A 17,104-nucleotide genomic window follows, 5' to 3' on the forward strand; every position below is an offset into this window, starting at 1 on the left:
GGAGGTTTGCTGGCAGTCTTTGGTGCTCCTTGTCTTGTAGAAGCATCACCCCGATCTCTGCCTTCATCTTCACATAGTGTTCTCCTTGTGTGCATGTCTCTGTGTGCAAATTTCCCCCTTTGATAAGGACAACAGTCATATTGGATTAGGGCCCACTCCAATTACCTCGTTTTAACTCATTAGGTCTGCAATGACCCTATTTCCAAATAAGATCATATTCTGAGATACTGGGGGTTAGGACTTTAACATATGCATTTTGAGAGGACACACACAATTCAATAACACTCCTCTTTCTTCTTCTGAAGAAGGTGTTTTTTTGTTTTTTTAGGGGTTTTTACTTTTTGATAAAGAAAGACCTCTATGTGGTAAAAAATTAAAACACTACAGAGAGTAAACAGGAGAGGAAAGTAAGTCTCCCTCCCATCCTCAGTCCCTAGTTCTTCAGTTTACTTTTTATTTTGGCCAAGCCGCACGGCTTGCAGGATCTTGGTTCCCCGACCAGGGATTGAACCCGGGCCACGGCAGTGAAGGTGCCGAGTCCTAACCACTGGACCACCAGAGAACTCCCCCTAGTTCTTCAATACACAGCCAACCACTGTCACCCATTCTGTTTCTTCCCTATGTCTTTCTGGAGATGTTCTATGAGCATAAATGTATATCTATCCTTTTTTTTTCCCCCCTTAAAATAGTTGCATTCTACGTGCCTTGTTTTTCTGCACCTTGCTTTTTCAATTTAACAATATATTTCAGAGATCCATATCAATAGGTTTACGTCTGTCCTATTTTTAACAGATGCACGGTATTTCATTGTGTGGATATACCACGATTTATTTAACTTCACCTCTCTGAACAGACATTTAGGTGATTTCCAATCTTTGCTGTAATGAAAAAATTTATATATACATTTCTGTACCCACTAGTGGAAGTCATCGATATATTTCCTTCTTAAAATTCTTATGTAGTATATAAAGTAAGTACATTTAAGAGATATTTGTTAAGTTCCTACTATGAACAAATATTTGTTATTTCATCATATTGATATTCGTATTTACTCAGCCCAGTGGCTTGTCCTAAGTCAGTAATGAAAATTCTTGCATATTGATCTCTAGTTTTGATTATTCTTTAGCATAGGTTCCTAGAAGTAGGTCAAATAATCTGGAAATTGTTAATTGGATCCTTATTGCCAAATTATATTCCAGAAATGTACCAGTTTATGTTTTGCCAGCAGAGCGCTTATCTTGCCCTACAAGACTAGCCTTATTATTAAAACAAACAAAAAAAAACTTTGCTAATTTGGTATGTGAAATATAGCATTTCATTGTTTTAATTTTTTCTTGTTTATTAGCTATTCTTTTTTAAAATAAATTTATTTATTTATTATTTTTGGCTGTGTTGGGTCTTTGTTGCTGTGCGCGGGCTTTCTCTAGTTGTGGTGAGCGGGGGCTACTCTTTGTTGTGGTGCGCAGCCTTCTCATTGCAGTGGGCGGGCTTCTCATTGCGGTGGCTTCTCTTGTTGCGGAGCACTGGCTCTAGGCATGTGGGCTTCAGTAGTTGTGGCACGTGGGCTCAGTAGTTGTGGCTTGCAGGCTATAGAGTGCAGGTTCAGTAGTTGTGGCTCACGGGCGTAGTTGCTCTGCAGCATGTGGGATCTTCCTGGACCAGGGCTCGCACCCGTGTCCCCTGCATTGGCAGGCGGATTCTTAACCACTGCGCCACCAGGGAAACCCTTATTAGCTATTCTTATTTCCTCTTTTGTGGCTTGTCTGTGTCCTTTGGCCTTTTATCTGTTAAGGTCTTAATGCTTCTTATATCAATTTGTATGGGTACTTATTGATATTGATTTGTCATATCTGTCATATATGTGGCAAATGTTTTTCTTAGTTTGTGGTTTGATTTTTAAAAAATTATTTTAAACCAACTTTATTATGGTATAATTTACATACAATAAAATGTACTAATTTAAGTATGGAGTTCTATGAGTTTTGACAAATGTATATATCCATGTAACCACAACCACAACAGAATATTTCTATCATCCCCCAAAATTCCCTTGTGTCTCTTTGCAGTCCACCCCATCTCTTGTCCCAGGTGGCCATTGATCTGCTTTCTGTCACTATAGATTAATTTTGCGGTTCTACAATTTCATATAAATAGAATCATACAGTATGTATTCTTTTAGATCTAGCTTATTTTACTCAGCCTTTTTTTTTTTTAAGATTTATCCATGTTATTGTGTATGTTTGTTTGTTTGTTTGTTCCTTTTTATTCCACTCTATGAATATACCACAATTTTTTATCCATTCACCACTTGATGGACATTTGGGTTGCTTCCAGTTTTTGGCTACTATGACAGAAGCTGCTATGAGCATCTGTGTATAAGTCTTTTTGTAGACAAATTTTTTCCTGCCTTTTTGGGTAAATGCTTAGAAATGAAACTGCTCAGTCATATAGCAAGTATGCTTCTATATAGGCAACTGCCATACTCTTCCAAAGTGGCTGAGCCATTTTATATTCCCATCAGCAATGTATGAGCATTTTGGTTGCTACACCTCTTCACCAGCACTTAATATTATCAATTTTTAAAATTTTAGCCATTTTAGGATAAAAAAGATGTGGTACGTATATACAATGGAATATTACTCAGCCATTAAAAAGAATGAAATAGTGCCATTTGCAGCAATGTGGATGGACCTAGAGATTGTCATACTGAGTGAAGTAAGTCAGACAGAGATAGAGAAATACCTATCGCTTATATGCAGAATCTAAAAAGAAATGATACAAATCAACTTATTCATAACACAGAAACAGACTCACAGACTTAGAGAATGAACTTATGGTTGCCAGGGGGGAAGGGGGGAGGGGGGAGGGATAGGTAGGGAGTTTGGGATTGACATGTACACACTGCTATATTTAAAATGGATAACCAACAAGGACCTACTGTATAGCACAGGGAACTCTGCTCAATATTGTGTAACAACCTAAATGGGAAAAGAATTTGAAAAAGAATTGATACATGTATATGTATAACTGAATCACTTTGCTGTACACCTGAAACTGTCACAACATTGTTAATCAACTATACTCCAATATAAAATAAAAAGTTAAAAAAATTTTTTTAGCCATTTTAGTGGGTGTGATATAGTTTAAGTTTGCATTTCCCTGATGACTAACGATACTAAGCATATTTTCACGTGCTTATTGGCTGTCTGTGTTCTTTTGTGAAGAGTCTGTTCAAATCTTTGCCCATTAAAAAAAAATTGGATTGTTTGACTTCTCAGTACTGAGATGCTAGGGTTCTTTATATGTACTGGATATAGGTCCTTTGTCACATATATGTATGATGAACACTTTCTCTTAGTCTGTGTTTTGCCTATTCATCTTCTTAACAGTGTCAATAAAAGTATATATAACACACAAGATGCCATTTTAACCATGTTAAGTGTACAATTCAGTGGAATCAATTACACTTACATAGTTGGGCAACCGTTATTCCTGTTTTTTTTTTTTTTTTTGTATGTGGTTTTTTGGGTTTTTTTTTTTAAAATTATTTAATTATTTATTTATTTTATTTTTGGCTGTGTTGGGTCTTCGATTCTGTGCAAGGGCTTTCTCTAGTCGCGGCAAGCGGGGACCACTCGTCATCGCGGTGCGCGGGCCTCTCACTATCGCGGCCTCTCTTGTTGCGGAGCACAGACTCCAGATGCGCAGGCTCAGTAATTGTGGCTCACGGGCCCAGTTGCTCCACGGCATGTGGGATCTTCCCAGACCAGGGCTCGAACACGTGTCCCTCGCATCGGCAGGCAGACTCTCAACCACTGCGCCACCAGGGAAGCCCCGTTATTCCTGTTTTTAAGAGTCTTTTGAAGAACAGAAAATTTTGACAAAGTTCAAATTATTCTTTTCATTTTGTGGTTCTTGCTTTTTGTGTCCTAAGAAATTTTTGTCTACACTAAGGTCATGAAGATTTCCCCCTATGTTTTCTTTTGGAAGTTTTATAATTTTAGTGCTTACTTTAATTTTATGATCCATTTGGAGTTATTTTTTTGTGTATTACATGAGGTCAAGTTTGATTTTATTTATTTTTAATACTGATATCCATTTAAAATTAGTAGAACTTAGTAGATGTTAACTATTATTCCTTTTTGTTAGCCACTGATTTATTTCATTGCTGTTTAGCTTAGAAATTCCTCACCCCCATTCAGCCATCAGATAGATAATCACCTATATAATTGTTTCTGTTTTTTTTTTTTTAAAACCTCAGTTCTTTGATTCACTTGGAATGTGTTGAGCTTTATGTTAAGAGTTGAGGGACTAATTTGATTCCCCCTCAACAGTTAACTGAATAGTGGGAGAGGGAGATCCTAATGGGGACATAAGGTGGGCAGAGGGTAGAGCTTTTGTGAAATGTGGGCCACTTGGGCTCGCCTAGGAAGATGTAGTTGTCAGAGACAAGCCAGAGAGGCTGGCTGGGGTAGCGGCAGCCCATGGAGGACCCCCGGACTCTGACCCCTCGGGAGTCATGAGCCACTGAGAGATACGATGGGAGTGTTGCTTTAACAATGTGTAGGTTGGTTCTGACCAGGGAGAGACAAGAGGGAGGAAAACAGAAAGTGGGAGCTGGCAACTTCTAGCATTAAAGGGGGACTGATTGCGACAGAGAGGACGGGATGGGGGTGGGGGTGAGGAATTGCCCCCAGAAAGGGTGAAGCTGGAAGGAGGAATTCAACATTGACCTTGAGATTCAAGTTGAGCTGTTGGGTAGAACTTCTCTGCTCTAACCAGAAATAAAGAAGGCAGGAGGAGAAACTGGCTTTCCGAGGGAATAAAAGAAACTTTATTTTTTAAAATTAAGTCTTTAATCCATTTTGAGTTAATCTTTGTGTATGGTGTGATATAGGGGTCCAGTTTCATTCTTTTGCATGTGGCTGTCCATTTTTCCCAGCACAATTTATTTATTTGTTCTTTGTCCACGCTGCGAGGCACGCAGGATCTTAGTTCCCTGATCAGGGATCAAACCCGCGCCCCCTGCAGTGGAAGTGCAGAGTCTTAACCACTGGACCACCAGGGAAGTCCCCAAAGAAACTTTAAAAAGATACTTTTGGAGAGAATTTATGACGTTCCTTAAGAGTATAATCAGAACAGTTCCTTAACCTTTTGTACATTTTAAAGTTTCCAAAATGCTTTTATACATACTTTCTTCCACCTTTTGAAATTCTTTCACTTATGCATTGTGTGATAGGCAGGGCAGATATTACCCCATTATCCGACCTACAGATGAGGAATGTGAGGCTCAGCGAGGTTGGCAGGCGTGCCCCAGTTCTGTTCTCTGAGTTACAGGCACTGCGGCGTGGGGAGCAGGAAGCCTGCAGTAAATTCTGATTTGGCTTCTATCTACTTGCTGGGAGAGTGTGGCCAGCCTCCCACCCTCAGTACCTCAGCTTTCTGATCTATTAAGTGGGGTTGATAATATCTGCACCCTTAGCCTCACACAATGGGGAAGCCCAAGCAAAATAACCTGTGTGAAAGAGTGCTGACAAATATAAAGCAGGATGCAAATATCAATCTTATTAAGGTTGTAATTTCATCAAACTGGGGCTGGGAATCGGTTGGTCCCAGGGTAGGGAGAGCCAGAGACCCAAGATCATGCTGACTCCACAGGCTGAGTTGCTGCTGAGGTGTCCAGAGGCAGGTATCATCTCTCATGGAGCGGAGAGGGGTTGCAGGGCTCTGAGACGTGGTGAAGATGCCCATTCAGCCTCCAAGACTGGTGGCCTTCAGGGTTAACATGGGGACATCTGAGAGCTCACATGTACTGGGAAAAACTCTGGATTTGGATTCTGAGGCCTTGGGCTTGCACATGATTTTCACCATGCCCTAGACCTGGGGTGGGATACTTGATCTCTCTGAATCTGTTTCCTTATCTTTGAAACGTCTCATTATATACTCTGGAAATACGGAACTGCATATAAGTTCCCCAAACTTGCTGTGCCTCTGTGCCTTTGGTCAAAGTCCTGCTCCTTCAAAGCAGAGGTGAGAGAGAGAGACAGAGAAAGAGAGAGAGAGAGAAAGAGAGAGAGAGGTGCTGCACTGCTGGCCCTGAGGAAGGGACATGAGCCAAGGAATGCAGGTGGTCTCTAGAAGCTGAAAAAGGTAAGGAAACGGATTTTCTCCTCAGAGCCTCCAGAAGGATCTAGTCCTGCTGACACCTTGACATCAGCCCAGTGAAACTGATTTTGGACTTATGATCTCTAGAACTATAGGATAGTAAATGTGTAGTGTTTTAAGCCACTAAGCTTGTGATGATTCGTTATAGTAGGAATAGGAAACTAATACAGTGCACTTAAGATTCATCCAAGTTACTGCATGTATGGATGCATTCCATTGTATGGATGTATCAGCACTTGTGTATTCATTTACCAATTGACGAACATTTGGGTTGTTTCCAAGTCTGGGCCATTATGAATAAAGCTGCTATGAACATTCATATATATAGGTCTTTGTGTGGACATATGTTTTAGTTTCTCTTGAGCAAATGCCTAGGAGTGGGATTGCTGGGTCATAAGTATATATTTAATTTTATAAGAACTGCTAAAGTGCTTTCCAAAGTGGTGCATTCCCACCAGCAGTACATGAGAGTTCCAGTTATTCTATATCCTTGCCAGTGCGTGGCATTGTCAGTCTTTTTAGTTTTAGCCATTATAATAGATGTTTAGGGATAGCTCATTGTGATTTTAATTGCATTTTCCTGATGACTAATGATGTTGAACATTTTTTCACAGGCTTTTTGGCTATCTATATTACTTCTTTTGTGAAATGTCTATTCAGTTTTTTGGCCATTAAAAAAAAATTGGGTCATTTGTCTTCTTATTATTAAGCTTTAAGAGTTCTTTATGTATTCTGACTACATAACCTTTATCAGATATATGTTTTGCAAATATCTGCTCCAAGTCTGTGGCTTGTGTTTTTATTTTCATATTAGTGCCTTTTTAAAGAGCAGGCATTTAAAATTTTGATCAAGTCCAATATATCAATTTTTTTTCTTTAATGGCTTATGCTCTTTGTGTCCTAAGAAATCTTTGCTTAACCCAAAGTCACAAAGATTTTCTTCCACATTTTCTTCTAGAAGTTTGATAGTTTTAGCTCTTATATTTAGCTGTATGATCCATATTGAGTTGATTTTTTTTTTTTTTTTTTTTTAACATTCTAATTTTTTTTTTTTAGAAATTCACGTTCTTTTATTTATTTATTTATTTATTTATGACTGTGTTGGGTCTTCGTTTCTGTGCGAGGGCTTTCTCCAGTTGTGGCAAGTGGGGACCACTCTTCATCGCAGTGCGCGGGCCTCTCACCATCGTGGCCTCTCTTGTTGTGGAGCACAGGCTCCAGACGCGCAGGCTCAGTAATTGTGGCTCACGGGCCCAGTTGCTCCGCGGCATGTGGGATCTTCCCAGACCAGGGCTCGAACCCGTGTCCCCTGCATTGGCAGGCAGATTCTCAGCCACTGCGCCACCAGGGAAGCCCTGAGTTGATTTTTATATATGGTGTGAGGTAAGGGTTAAGGTTTTTAAAATTAAAAAAAATTTGGTAATGCCTTTGACTGGTTAGGGTACCAGGTTAATGCTGGCCTCACAAAATGAATTAGTATTATACTAGGTGCTGCAGGGAATGTAAAGGTCAGATCCAACTCTTGCTGGAGTCACACACATAAACACACCCCAAGAATTATAAAGGCAGAGTTTAATGAGCTCCATAAGGGAAGTACAGATGAACTGCTTTTGGCATTGCAAGAAGGAAGAGGCTGTGGGAAGCCTCAGGAAAGGCTTCCTGAAGGTGGTGACACTAAAAAAGCGCTTTAGTAGGGCTGCAACTTTGCCCGCCCTTGGGGTCACTGTTCAAACGCTAGTCTATTGAATGGTGCTCCCTTCAGGGCTCATAGAATAGAACATGGATGGCACCCACCTAGAGTTGTAAGCACAGTGGCCCTGCTAAAATACATCTACCAGCTGAAAGACTATGGGGAAGGTGGGTGGGGTGGGCAGGGGTACCGTTTTAGAGGGGACTCTATTAAACTCATGACTGGTTGTTTTATATAAGACTGCTTTTGTCTCCCCAACTTTTTAATTAAACTCCCACAGATCTGCATCCTCCCCCCATTGAATGTGGTGCTGGAGGCTCTGCAGAGGAAGGGGACCAGCCCTCGTGGAGCACCCTGGCTCTGTGCCTGATCTCAGTTCTCCCACCAACTCTACAATCGCCGTTTCTTTATCTCCACTTTTGCAGATTAAAAAATGAGACTTGTAAAGGCTAAATGCCTCGCCCAGGGTCAGCGGCTAGTGAGTAGCGAAGCTGAGATTGCAGTCTGCCCCCCTAGCTCCCCTCGGCCTCTGCAGCACTCTCCCCCTGGGCTCTGAGACGACTTCACTTCCGAGGAAGGCAGGCACATAGACAGGAAAGGAATGGGTGCCGGGGGAGGTCAGGACGAGGTATTTGTGAGTGGGTTTGTTCTGATTTAGCAAAAACACTCAGCGCTCTGGGCCGGGCTGCGGCTGACTGGCTGTGTGGTCAGGGTTTGCAAAGCTTCCAAAGGTCCTTTTGCTAGGAGGGCTTTAAAAGCTGCAAGCGCTCAGCAGTTTCTATCAGTCAGGATTTTTTCCCCCCAGATTGAATCCTGTCAGGGTTTTACTGGCTTCTGTGTTCCCAGATTGACTCGTGTCTCCCTCACCTGAGCAGCCCTGCTTTGTCCTCATACCACTTCCTGTCACCAGTGCCTCCTCAAGAAAGAATTCTTTACCATCTCTACCTTCTGGTCCCCAACACCTGCCTCTTCACTCTGTCAAAACCCTCTGGTTTCTCCAAGAAATGTGGACTCAAGCACATCAGGGACAAAGGAACGCCAGGACCTAGTTTTGATCCAGCTTTGGGGGTTTACTCCTTTTCCTGGTCTCATTTTTTTTTTTTTTTTAAAGTGTTTCTTTTTTTTAAAAAAAATTATTTATTTAATTTATTTATTTTCGGCTGCATTGGGTCTTCGTTGCTGCCTGCGGGCTTTCTCTAGCTGCGGCGAGCGGGGGCTACTCTCCGTTGCAGTGCGTGGGCTTCTCATTGCGATGGCTTCTCTCCTTGCACAGCACGGGCTCTAGGCCCACGGGCTTCAGTAGTTGTGGCTCGCGGGCTCTAGAGCGCAGGCTCAGTAGCTGTGGTGCATGGGCTTAGTTGCTCTGAGGCATGTGGGATCTTCCCCCACCAGGGCTCGAACCCGTGTGTCCTGTACTGGCAGGCGGATTCTTAACCACTGCGCCACCAGGGAAGCCCCTGGTCTCATATTTTTAAAAGAACACTCAAAAACAAGGGCACCATGAGAAGCAAATGCTTGAGGGGCTCGGATGTGCCTGGGAAATCAGAGGGCCCCACGTATGAAAGTTCCTGTTGCCGCCGACTCTGTTCCAGTGCCCTGACCACACGGAATGCCCTTATCCTCAGACCCCTCTCAGGGAGTCTTGCCGGCTTGCCCTGGGCATTGGCTTCTTGTCCTTTGTTTGGTCACCATGGGCCCTGCCCCTGCCAACTCAGAGGCAAACAGAGATAGGGCCGGGTCCAGGCTGCCCGGCCTTGCGGACAGCATCACACACTGCTCTGTGTCAGCAGAAAAAGCATCCACCGTCACCTGCATCCTAGAGCCCTCCCCCCACCGCCTTGTGAAGGCTCTGCGCCCGGCTGGCCCTGCCCACCAGGCCAAGCGCACTCTCTGCCCGCCAGCAGCGCTCCAGGAATTCTGAAGTGCAGCCCCGGTGGCCCTCGGTGACTTCATGGGAAGTGTTCTGGGTTGGTTCTCTTTGCCTCCACCTCCTTCCAGGACTTGCCAAGGATGATGCCTCCAAGCCCCTCCCAGCTCCCAAAATACCAGCCCTGCCTCCTGGCCCTGCCAGAAAATGCTTAGCACATTAGCGGGTTTAGCTGCCACAGTTGCAGCCATTTAGGAAGCTGCAGAGGCACATAGATTTCATTCTGGAATCCTTTCCAGCTGCTCGCTATTTTGACAACACTGGGTGGCACCGTTACCAGGAACCTGCGGGGCCTGTGAGCTGGAAGTGGCTGGGGGCCTGGGGGTGGGGTGGTGGGTGCAGCAGCCTCTTCTCCCTGGCTGGCCTCCCTCTTGCCTTCTGGAGCTAGCTTGGAACAGATCTTGGATACCAGTTGCCACTGTGCTGTGGCTTCTGCTTGTGGGAAAGACAAGAGGCAGAAAAACAGAGTAAAATGAAACAGCCCCACCAAACATCTTCTTGGACCCGCTGCAGTTGCTTTCCTGCCACTTAGTAGCTGAGTGCTCTGGAGCAAGTCACCAACTCTCCAGAACTCAGCTGTTCCCATCTGTGGAAGGGCTCACGTGACCCTCCCCTCCATCTCAGTATGAGGTCTGGGGTCTACAAGAGATGATGTGTGTGAAAGTGTTTTGTAAACTGTAAAGTGGCAAACATTTGTATTTCTGTGAGCTCCTGGAGGGCAGGGACTCTGTTTTGTTCATCTTTGAATTTCCTCTACCATGTTGGTTTGTTGGATAGAAAAGTAAATATGGTGACTTTCTGGAAGTATCTCATTTGCCCATTGATGGTCAATGTGGTGAAGAAAAGTAAGGCTATGGGGGTATTAGTTTGGTAGGGCTTTTGTAACAAAATACCACGGACTAGGTGGCTTAAACAACAGAAATTTATTGCTTCATAGTTCCGGAGGCCAGAAGTCTGAGATCAAGGTGTCCGCAAGGTTGGTTCCTTCTGAGGGCCGTGAGGGAGAATCTGTTCTAGGCCTCTCGTAGCTTCTGGTGCTTTGCTGGCAACCTTCAGTGTTCCTTGGTTTGTTGAAGCATCACCCTGATCTCTGCCTTCATCTTCACACAGTGTCCTCCCTGTACGCATGTCTCTGTACCCAAATCTCCCCTTTTTAAAAGGACACCAGACATGTGGATTAGGGTCCACCCTCATAACCTCATTCTAACTAATTACTTCTTAGCCCTATTTCCTGACGTGGTGGGCAGGGGTCTTCTGAGCCCAGGAGCCAGTGGAGGATAGGGAAGACCAAGGCAGTGTGCCAGGCCTGACTAGGTAAAGAGTTCTGATGCAGATGCAGGTGGTTGTGCCTGAGGGACCCCATTTTCTACTACCATTCTTGGATTTGGGGTGTGAGGGTTTGTTCCTAGACTTAGTTTTGTTTTTTGTTTTTTCCTTCTGAGCAGTTCCTGTTAAATAAAATCTCTCCATTTGTGTTTAGACCCAAATGCAGTACCTGTTCTTGCTCTTCATCCCCCTTTCTTTTTCGTGCCCCTCTTTCCCTTCAAGACACTGACCCCATACACGCAGGACTCACCTTTCTTCCAACTCTGAAACGTGGGTACTCAGTTGCCAACGCAGGACATTGCGGGGTGAATATGGTTCCCGTTCTCTGCCCTTCCCCTCCTCCTTTTGAAACTGCACAACTCAGGTGGGACTCGAACCCAGCCAAAACTTTCAGACTGTGTCTTGAACTTGAAACAGGAGGGAAGGAGGCGGGGCACAACCTTTGAAAGAATGCCATAGCCCGAGGACATGACATAAACTGATTAAAACCAAATGGGTCCAAGATGGCGGACAAGTCGACTTCCACTAGACCTTGAGCCTGAGTGTACGCTCATTGTAACACATCAGCAAGCTAAATGACACACCCGCAGGTGCCATGACGGTTCTAAGGCGACCATAACGATCAAAAAATGGGCCGTGGCCCAATTCCTGGAAATCCCTGCCCCTTCCTGAAATAGCTGGAATACTCCTCCCACTCATTAGCCTATGAAATTACCCACCCCTATAAAAACTGACAACCCCATACCCTGGTGCCTTTCTCACCTTCTGAGATGGCTCACACTCTGCAGAGTGTGTTTCTCTCTAAGTAAATCCACTTCTCACCTATCACTTCGTCGCTCACTGAATTTTTTCTGTGATGAGACATCAAGAACCTGAGCTTCATTAAGTCCTGAAACCAGGTGTGTGATCTCAGTTGGAAGACTGTGGGGTTTGGCCGGGTTCGAGTCCTGGCCACATGGATTCAAGTCCTAATCTGGTTTTGGCTGGGTTCTAGTCCCGGCACCTGGGTTCAAGTCCCAATCTGAGGCGTGCGGTTTCAAACCCACTGGCTGGGACTCGAACCCACTGTCTTTTAATTGAGTCTCAGGACTTAATGAAGCTCAGGTTCTTTGTGTGTCAGCGCAGAAGGAATTCAGCAAGAGGCAAAGCGATAGGTAAGAAGTGGATTTATTTAGAGAGATATACATCCCACAGACAGAATGTGGTCTGTGTCAAAAGGCAAGAGCAGCTGAAATATGGGGTGGTTAGTTCTTATGGGCTGAGTAATATCGTATGCTAACGAGTGGGAGGATTATTCCAACTATTTTGGGGAAGGGGTGGGGATTTCCCGGAATTGGGCCACTGCCTACTTTTTGGCCTTTTATGATCAGCCTCAGAACTGTCGTGGCACCTGTGGGTGTGTCATTTAGCATATGCTAATATACCGAGGCTCAAAATCCACTGGATGTCAAATCTTTGGCCATCTTGGGCCTAGCTGGTTCTAAGCAGTTTATGTCGTACTCACAGTTCATTCTCTAAGGGTTGTGCCCTGCCCCCTTCCCTCCTGTTTCCCTCTGTCACCCTTTTTGTCCCCTACCACAGTCTCTTTCCAGGGCATATCTCTGATGGGATCCCCCTCATTCCATGAGCACCTGCCTCTGCTCTGGGTGCTTGCACATCAAAGCATGTTCTGGGTGGTGTTCCTGGACCATGGTGTTGGTGCTGGTTGTGAGGGCACAGGGACGCCTTGGTGCCCTGCCTTCTGTGTTTGAGGCTTCACTGCCGGCCATCCCCATCTTTCCCATGACATGCTCCAATTTAGGAAGGGGCTGACAAGGAAGAAGGCGTTTATAAAAACCACCCCCTGAATAATAAGAGGGAATCTACTGAATTCTTACCATGTACCAGGCACAGTGCTAGGTGCTTTCCATCCTTTTTCTTATTTATTTCTCTCAGTAATCCCGAGAAGCAGGTACTTTGCTTATCCTCATTTTGCAGATGTGCAGTTGAAGTTTTGAAAGAAAATAAAGGAAATGTGAACTTCCCAAACAGTCAGCTAAAGAGGGATGCATACAGTTCTCAAGTAGAACCTCAAGTTCTACTCTTCTTATCCACAGGGGGCCTCAAAGGGTGGGCAATGGCCCACTTGCATCAGAATTAGCTGGAGAGCAGAGTGAAAAGTCAGGCTCCTGGTATCCACCCTAATCTACTAAATCAGGAGAGAGTGGGGTGGGGTCCTGGGAATCTACATTTCATAGTTGTTCCTCAGGGACTCTGGTACACCCCATAGGCTGTGAACCCCTCCCAGGGGTCTGCTTCTTCCCCAGCACCTTCTTCCCTTCCTGTTCCACCGTGGCTGCCCAGAACCTGCCCTTCCCCACAGATCACGTCTGAAATGTAGGGCACGTGTGCTCTGCAGCCCCATGTCCTCCTTCCCTGGTGTTGAGCGGCCCGGAAGTTCTGGTGGAGGGAGGGCATTCGGGCATAGGGGAGCAGAATTTGCCACCCCCAAATATGTCTCTTTGGCATATTAATTATTTTAAGCTAGTTATTTTCTAAGAAACAGCCGACAGGGAAAAAACTCTGAACACCGAGTAGGAGTTAACAGCTTTGTAAGCAACATTACACTGGTAAGGGAAATCTCCATTTGTAAGGGTGTCTCTCTCACTGTACCAAAGGGTTGACCAAATTTCTGGAAACACTATCCATGGAGAAGGCAATGACTTTAAGCTGCCTAACGACCTTACCCTTTTTGACTGTGCTTTTGCTGGTCACCCCCAAGAGCTGACCCCCGCTCCCCCGCCCCCCCTCCCCCCCAGTCCCAGCAGCCTCTCTGGTCTTCAGCTGAGAATGGTAATTAGGATGAGGACTTGGGCCGTTTTGGGGAACTACTCAGTTTTCCTGGATTTCTCCTATGCATGCATGTTATTAAATTTTTGTTTGCTTTTTTTCCTATTAATCTATCTCAAGTCAAGGTAATTCTTAGACCAGCCAGAAGAACCTAGAAGGGTAGAGGAAAATTTTTTCCTCCCTGACACAGGCTTGCACATGGGTTGGGAGAAAGGGTGGCTTATGTGACCTGTGCTGACCTGCTGGCTTCTTACCCTTTCCCCATGTCCCCGTGTCCTTCCCTGGCTCCACTCTGCCCCAAGGCCCCAGTGGAGGGACCAGGTCTTGGGTCATCAGGCAGTAGCTGGGCAGGGCTGGGCAGGCCTGAACTGTGTTTGGTGATGATATTAAAGTGTCCCATGACTGAAAAGGGAGTGGATATTCTGGAGTGAAGTCTGTGACCCTGGCAGAAGCATGGGGTTCTCCCGGGGCCTCCATTAGAGTCACACATCTGTTCTCTGCTCTGTCTTCCTCTGCACACATTCGACCTTCCTCAAGGCTCTTCCTGTACCCACAGTTCCATTTTGCAGCCCCTCATCAGAAAAAACACACCACTACCAAAAAATAATGCCCCCCCCCAAAAAAACCCCCACAAAAACCCAGTATATTTCAGCAACTTAAAACTTTTTTGGAGGAAGAAGTTACTGTTGTCCTACTTACTAACTGGGCGACAATTACTTAATCACCCATAAACTTTACGTTCTATCCTATGGAGCCTCTGCCCCATCTCTATTTCTGAGATGTACAAGCACACCATACAGGGTGTATTCTTCATAGGCTCTTTGGAGTTCATAGGACGTTGGAGCTAGAATGTAAGCCCCATAAGGGCAGGAACCTGCTGTATCCCCAGAGTCTAGAAGGTGTCCGACATGTAGTAGGTGCTCAGTGGACACTTTCTTTTTTGACCGAATGAGTATTAGAGCTGAAAGGCACTGCCAAGTTAAGCTTGTCCAGAAGGGCCAGATGAGCAAACAGAGGCTCAGGGAGGTGAAATCACTTGCCTGAGTTCGCACAGCAAGTAGGTGGTCTGGCTGAGGCTGGAACTCAGATCAACAGGACTGTTCCTGAACTCCCAAGAATATCAAAATCCAAGCCATGGCTTCTGAATTACATTCTATGGGGGCTGGCCAAAAAAGTTCGTTCGGGTTTTCCTGTAACATCTTACAGAAAAACCCTAACGAACTTTTTGGCCAACCCAATATAAGCCCAGAGACCTCTGGCTGGTTCCCTGGTGGAAGAAGCTGTTGAGACTCCTCTCTCTTTCTGGGTCCAAGATCTCAGAGGTCTGGATAGAAGCAACAAGCTTTTGGGAGGGTTTTTTCCCCCCCTCCCAGAATAGACAGCATCTCTGAAAATGCTAGCTTGGATTTCTAGGCTGATATTCTAAACACTACCTCATCCTAAAAGTAAATGGTGAACTATTTTCACACGCTAGTAAAATTTTAATTTGGAAAACTCTTGTCCTTGGAATGCAAAATTCACCAGTCATTTTATATCCTGTGGGCAGACCTAGTTACTAGAACCTTCTTGCCAGTCCCACTTGTGAGCCCCACTTGTGGAGAAGGACCAGTGGGATTGGACCAGCTTTGTGACTTTTACTGTTTGAGTTTAAAATGTCTTGTTTGTTTAAAAATGTTCATTTAGTTCAGGGTTCTCCCCTCTGACCCCCCAGCACACGCACTCCTCTTTACAAAGCAGGACATTTTGACTCTATAGTGGGGGGTGATGGTGGTGGAAAGTTAAAATTATTAATGTGAGCATCCATCAGATATTCCTAATTTCACCTGATTTCTGCCGCCCTCCAAAGCTGACCCTTACTCCATTTCTGATCTCCCCCCTTCCAGACCTTCCATCCATCCTTGACCCTTTGCTTTTCCTTCTTCTTTTCCTAATTATCACTCTATCCCAGATCTTTACCCCAGTTCTAACCCTCACCGCATCCCTCACCCCATCTCTGAGCTTATCTTTGTCAATCCCTGAGGTCAGGGTAGGGTGACCTTAGGAAGGGAGGGAGGTTATCTGTTTCTCACATTACCTGGTATTTTCTAAAAGCTGAAAGTTTAGTGGTTTATTTTTTAGGCATTGTCAAAAGACCCTTCTGTCAAAACTAGCCAAGTCAAAGGGCAGTATGAAAGTTATGCTGGAGTCAATATCATACCCTCTTTCTAACCTGTTAATAATAATAATAAAGTATTCATTGAGCCTTTATTACGTATTAAGCATAGCACTAGGCACTTTCTCTAGTACTTGTTTGTCAAATCCTCACAGCAAACCCTAGGAGTCAGGTATGTTAATCCTTATTTTACTGATGGGAAAACAGGAACAAACATCTTAAGGAGTTTGGTCAAAAGCGTACAGTAAATAAGAAAGGCAATTACAGAATTACGGAGCCTTGTGTCCTGAAAGGCAATTACAGAATTACGGAAACACCTTGTGAGGTGTTTCCTTCAAGGTCCTCCTTGTGGATGTCCAACTGGTGGGCCTGCTTGGATATCTTAGTGCAGTGTAATGGTGGCCTCTGAAATGCCCAAGATCAGAGAAGGCTCTCCTTCTTAAACCCTGTAGGTAGGTAGGCAAGCACTCCCTTGGGCCATGCTAGAAATAAACCTGGGAATAGTTTTCCAAAGGGACGAATCATATAGAGATGAGATTTGGTATTGAACTTCTCCCTGATCTTGCTGCATTTCGACTAATATTTAAGCACTGGGCAGTATGGGGACTAAAAAGAGACCAGCCTGCCCTCAAGGAGCTCACGGTGCAGGGGAGACTGACACAGTTAATCTGTGGTAAGGCACACGGCACCGTGCTAAGGGAGAGCGGCTCAATGAGCGGAGGATTTGGGGAGAGCATGTCACATTTCAGGAGTCATTTGGTTGTACTTCCACTACAGGTTTTCCGCGCTTCCAAAACAGTGTTCCTTGCAAGAGTAGCCTCTCTCTAAGTGAAAGAGATTATTGCAAATGTAAAATGATTTCCCAGAGTTTGCAGGACTGAACTTTGTTATTGTAAGAGGTGATGAGTAGGGGCTGGTCAGAGTACAGTGGTGTTTACACTTAATTGATCATAGCCAGTTACAGATTTCTGGGACTTCCCTGGTGGTCCAGTGGTTAAGACTTCGCCTCCCAATG

The 17,104-nt window shown here is 44.7% G+C and overlaps 1 protein-coding gene across 9 annotated transcripts in view; it reads left to right on the plus strand.

The window, feature by feature from the left end:
* The window catches only part of DPF3 (double PHD fingers 3), a 259,210-nt gene that overhangs the window by 59,783 nt on the left and 182,323 nt on the right, over positions 1–17,104 (plus strand). The gene's annotated exons all lie outside the window — the stretch shown is intronic.

This window comes from Balaenoptera physalus (assembly GCF_965194825.1).
Source record: "Balaenoptera physalus genome assembly, chromosome: 2".
Taxonomy (NCBI): domain Eukaryota; kingdom Metazoa; phylum Chordata; class Mammalia; order Artiodactyla; family Balaenopteridae; genus Balaenoptera; species Balaenoptera physalus.